Source organism: Vulpes vulpes, chromosome 4 (assembly GCF_048418805.1).
Source record: "Vulpes vulpes isolate BD-2025 chromosome 4, VulVul3, whole genome shotgun sequence".
NCBI lineage: Eukaryota > Metazoa > Chordata > Mammalia > Carnivora > Canidae > Vulpes > Vulpes vulpes.
The window spans coordinates 116,048,067-116,054,143 of record NC_132783.1 but is presented as its reverse complement, the minus strand read 5'-3'; positions in this window follow the sequence as shown (position 1 = coordinate 116,054,143).

Sequence of the window (6,077 nt, the reverse complement as noted above, 5' to 3'; positions counted from 1 at the left end):
TGAGTCTCAGGAAGGAAAGAACTTGCCCAGTGTCCCACACTTAATCATCTGTTCTACTCCCAAGTTCTAGGTACGTTTTATTTTTATCAGTATTTATTTTTTATTTATTTTTTAGAGAAAGAGAGAGAGAGCATGCATGTGGGGTGGAAGGGTTGAGGGGACACAGGGAGAGAGAATCTTTAGCATTTTCCTTGCCTAGCATATAGCCTGATGCGGGCCTTGATCTCATGACCCTGAGATCATGACCTGAGCTGAAATCAAGAGTCAGATGTTGGGACACCTGGGTGGCTCAGCAGTTAAGCATCTGCCTTTGGTTCAGTGCATGATCCTGGGATGCAGGATCGAGTCTCACATTGGGCTCCCTGCGAGGACCCTGCTTCTCCCTCTGCCTATGTCTCTGTTTCTCTCTCCATGTGTCTCTCATGAATAAATAAATAAATCTTAAAAAAAAAAAAAGAGTCAGTTGTTTGAGTCATGCAGGGTCAATATGAGCCTCATATCAGTGTTTATTTCTTAAATGTAGCCCAGCTAGAATAAAGCCCTTCCCTCTCTTCCTCCTTTATTTAGGCCTCTATGCTTCTTTTAATATGATCCTGATTGTTTTAGCTTTTAGAGAACTCTTCTTGTACCCTAGGCTTGTGTCTCCTCATTTGGTTTAGTGCAGCAGTTTATTTATTCATTCATATTCTGAAACTGGAGCTGGCTGGCAGGCAGAATTTGATCAGAAGATTGTGTAACCTGCCCAAATCCGTAACTATAATAAGAGAATGGGTGACAGGAGAATTGGATGAAAAGGAACCTGCTTTGCCAAGGGGGAAAACTCTAGTTCCCTCCTCCCTTTTACTTCTTACTACCCACCTGTGAGAAGAAGGGTCCAAACCAAAGGAAAAGTGTGGGCTGAGAACAGCTCTGAGTGACCCCAAGGAACTTCTAAGTGAGGATGTCAGTTAGACACAGGGAGTATGTGTTAAGGAGTGAGAGGATGGTAGCTTATTCTAGGTATGTCTTGTTTGAGTGGTGGAGTCTCTGAAATAAAAGAAATGGCTATTACGGTCAGATTCCAGAGGAGTGGAATCAAGAACCAGTGAAGACTAGGATGCTCCGAGAAGCACCCCGATTCCTCCCTGCCTGCTCCCACCTACTGTGGTGCCCGCAGTGTATCCACTTGGCATTCATTGCTTTAGTTAAAAAACTGCAGCAGTATGGATGCAACATTTAGGATTATGAAGTGATTTTCTTGTTTGAATCTCACAGAGGTTCTGTGAGGGATGCAGGGCAAGGAGACATGGTCTGGTGCAGGGGGTATGAACAAAAGTTCGAGGTCTAAAGGACCAATTTGCTATGGGAGTCTTGCCATGGTATTGAGCCTCTCCAAGTCTTGGTTTTCTCATCTGTAAATTAGATGTAATAATACATGTAGCTCGGGGCTTTGGTGAGGATTAGTAACAATACAAGGGATAGGGCCTGGCATATATTAAGTACTCAGTTCATATTGCTGTTATCATTATCCCCATTTGATGGATGAGAAAACCGAGAATCAGCTTCTGAAAGTAAGTGTCTTGCTCAAGGTTGCCAGAGCTGGACGGGATCCCGTGACTTGCAGCCAGCGCTTCCTGCTCCAGCCCATTGAACAACATCAATTTGTCTCCCTTCTCAGTCAGGACAGTGTCCTTGGGGCAAGGATGCTGCCAGGTTAGAAGGTAAAAGCTTTTTGTTTTTGTTTTTTCCCAAACAGGGTTTTAGTTCAGGGTCATTAAAATGCTGCTATGGTTTGTAAGATCTGTCGCAGTTTTTAAGTATCTTTTAATCGCTAAGGTTGTTTGAGGTTCTAGGGCAAAGGTGTTTGGGTTTCTTTGTTTTAAACAAGATGAGTAAGCAGACAAGTAGGAACATGACGTGGGATGAAGAGGTTGGGCTGACTGGGTGCTGAGGTCCTTCACACACTGTCGTGATGTTCACCTGACTGCTCATCTGTCACTTCCATCCCAAACCTGGCAGGGAATTGGTAAGTACCCACAGCCACACCTTCTAACTTTGTATCCCCAAATGTCCCAGGGAGGAAAGCATGTCTTGGGGCCAGGTGGCAAGTTGGCTTTTGGACTGCACTCACTTCTCAGTAGGGGCCCCTAATGCAGGCAGTTGGAGTGGTTCGACTAAGATTACACAGAGAGAAAGTTACAGACGCAAGGCTAGAATGCACGTCTCTGATTCTTGGGTGGTGTGTGGTCTGCTGCACTTTGCAAATGTCCCAAGAAACCTAGGAAGAGTTGAGTGTGTACAAATGTGTGTGTGTATAAGGGTACTGGCATAAGAGCGAGAGAAGACTATCATGCTGTGCACTCTCTCCCTTCTAGGATTGGTGTGTTCGAGGCAAGACAATGTAGAGGAGATGTTGGCAGCAGCCGTGGGACAGGATTGATGTTTCTGAAGAGAAAGCTGCAGCCTGAGGCTCACACTCTCACATGGAGGTGGAGCATCTCCATCACATAAGCTGGGAATTTCTTCCCCAAAGTGTGGTCCCTATACCAACACAGCAGTACCACCTGACAGCTAGGTAGAAATATGGCATCTTGGGTCCCCGCACAGACCTACTGAATGAGAATCTGTATTTTAACAAGATGCCAGAGGTGACTCCTGGGCAGATTCAAGTTTGAGATGCACAGACTAGGCCATGATAGGAACTTCTGGTCTAGGTGGGAGAAAACAATGGGTTTGTTCTATGTGCAGCTTTGAGAGTTCATTGGAGCATCCTCCGGAGAAGTATTTCTAGACTCATTGTGGTCAGTGATATCTATTGTAGGAGTGGGATGGAGAGTTGGGTCCCGAGGACTAGGTATTAACCCTCACCAAGTAGACTACTTCAGAAGGCCCTCTCAGCTCTGACACTCTCTAGCCTTAATGCTGGCAAACCCTCTTGGACCAGAGACTGAGTGATGTCTTTTGGAAGTCATACTGGTTTTGCCATTAGCTAGCTCTGTGACCTTGGGGAAGACACTTACACACCTGGAGCCTCCAATTCAACATTTACCCCTGCCTAATTCTAGGGTACTGGGAAGTTTACATAAGAAAGAGAATACCAAAGAGCTCTGTGAACCAAACTATGCTGTAGAAATAAAAGGTATTTTCATAATAATGATGAGAATAATGAAGACAATGAAAAAGGCCTAGAGAATATCAGTGACATCTCCAGAATGCAATGAATCAATGGCCAAGTCAGGGTCTCAATTCAAATTTCCTGCTTCCAGTCCTATGTTCCATTTCTGAGCCTTTGAGCAAAGGAATCTTGTATGTAAACACATCCACACTTAGTGATGGTGATGCTCATGTGGCAACTGCTAATATTCACTGGGTATGTATTTTGTACCAGGCACTCCAATAAGTCTACTATGTGTATTCTCTTAGTTCTCACATCAATGCCATGGAGAGGGTGTTCTCCATACTCCCAATCCATGTGAAGAGACTAAGGCTGAGTGTGGTTACTTCTCGTTGAACATTTTGCTTTTCAATGAGGATGATGCTTTAAAAGTCAAAGGGATATGTTTATAATGGCAGAAGTACAGGCCCCATGATAGGCTGGCCAGTTGGGGGTGGGAGGAGAGGTATGTTTTGGGTAGACAGCAGACTGGGATATTCCAGTGCTTCTGAAATTGGACCACAAAAGTAGTGGCTGGCCCTGCCAAGAAGGTTTGGCATGAACTGAGTTTGTCACCTTGTAGTAATAAATGCTTTCTTGGCCCTTCTCAGTCTGGGTACTATGGCTGGCCATGTTGGGCAGGGAAATGCCCAGCCAAGTTGGAAAGCCAGACCTAAGATGAGGTGACTGGCAAAGGTGGGGCCATGGAGCTGGGTACAACTGGCTGCTGTGCTTTGTGTTCACAGAACAGAGTCCATTTCCAAATTAAATCTCCTGGAATTCTCACTTGGGGAGAGGTGAAGGAGAGCGAATCAACAGAACAGAGTTGAGAAAAAATGAACCATTTTTCCATCCTTGAAATCAGAGGCCTAAGTAATCCTGTGAACAGTGCATTTCTTCTGAGTTTAATCTAATAAGTAGGGTCCATAAATGGATTTTCTCCCACTATTAAGCAAAGTAGCATAGGTGGTTAAGTATTTGGGCCCTAAATCATTGACTGGGGTTCAAGTCCTCTACCATCATTTGCTAGTTGTGTGATGATGGGCATGTTTATAACTTGCTAAATCTCAAGTTCTCTCATCTGTACTGTAGAGATAACAATAGAACCTGCCTTGTAGATGTGTCTGGAAGATTCAGTTAAGATAATGCATTTAAATTCATCACAGTGCCTGACACAGCAAATATTTAAAACATGATAACTTAAACAATTTGCTACTGTTGGTTTCATTATCATCATCATGACTGTTGGTGTATTTGGAGGTCCAATATGTAGCAATCCTTTTTCCTACTTGAATTCTGGATCAGATAAGAAATAAGATAAGGGGATGAGAAAAAGGTATAGCATAGGGAATTGTGTATACACTCTATTTAAATTATAAAAAATAAAGGTACAGCAGAGGGAATAAAAAAAAGAACAGGGGATCCCTGGGTGGCACAGCAGTTTGGCGCCTGCCTTTGGCCCAGGGCGCGATCCTGGAGACCCAGGATCGAATCCCACATCGGGCTCCCAGTGCATGGAGCCTGCTTCTCCCTCTGCCTATGTCTCTGCCTCTCTCTCTCTCTCTCTCTGTGACTATCATAAAATAAAAAAAAAATTTTTTTTGAAAAAAAATAAAAAAAAGAACAGGTTCATGGGGGAAAAAAAAAAAACCAAAAAGAAATAAGATAAAGGAGCAGACCAGATGAGAGGCCAAAATGCAATCTTTATCATTGAAAAGCTGCCACTGGAGGCTAAGGCTTGCATGGACAGGATTACAGAACCCTACTGTCCCATCCTGGCCAGCACAAGCCATCTTGGGGGAACCTACTTCTGCCAAGTGGGTGGGAGTGAGCTCACCCAGCTCTCAACAGGGATGAGAGAAAAGCTAGAGCTTTGTATATCTTCCCCTCAAATTGTTCCTCAGGTGAGCCAATCCTCCTGTTGGAGGTGGAGATTAGGATGAGGTGAAGAAAACCCTGGGATTTTACAATAATGGATGCTGCCCCAGGTAGAAGGAATGTTGGGAGTGGACAGGAATGGTTTCCCCAACCTTCAGCACATAGCAAAAACAGTGGTGAGCTTGGCGTATTTGACACTTGGAGAAGATCATTTAACATGGCCCCTACCCATAGACAACAGAATTAGTATCAGTGGTAACTATGTAGTGATCAGAAATAATCATTATTTTCTTAATTCATTTTTAGTTTTAAAACAATTGGGAAACAAAAGAGAGGAATTTTGTTTTCCATGGTATTTTTCAAACTCAGTAAATATTTCACATCTGAAACAAACTTTTTACTTACCAAGCAATAATATTACAGTTTGCATTTTCCATTGTTTTGCTATTTTAAATTTTAAGCCCAAACAAAAGCTTCATCTGGTCACATGGAATGACAGAACTGAATTAGCTCAAACTCTCTTCCTCCGTTGCAATCACTGTGCTATCATTGTTTATTTCTGATCTACTGTTCAACTGTAGGAGTCTGTAATACAGCAGGGCTTGGAGCCATCAACTGTGTCTGCAGTGAGCTCAAATGATTTCAGTCATACACTTAGGCTGGAAATTGGTGGGTGAAGCTGAGCCCACATTTCAGACTTACATATTATCAAAATTCAGCAATAACCTCAACAATTGTTTAGAACTTAGACCAACCAAAGATTTTTCTTTTTCTTTCTTTCCTTTTTTTTTGTGAAAGGGGTATATATTTTATCACTGAGATTGTTTGGAATTTCAGGCAAGTGGTGAAGTTATAAAAAGCAGAATGATTTCTGATTACTTTAAAAATTACTCTTTTAAATTCCCTACAGACAGTGCATGTCCTTATTCCCCACGCCTGGCACACTGATTGCTCCCACACCACTTGCTCCCATTGTCTGGCCCTTGTTACACCACTAAGTGAAAACTACACTAGGCTGGGAGTTAGGATTTCTGGGTGCTAGACTTGTTCCTGCCTGGAACTGGTG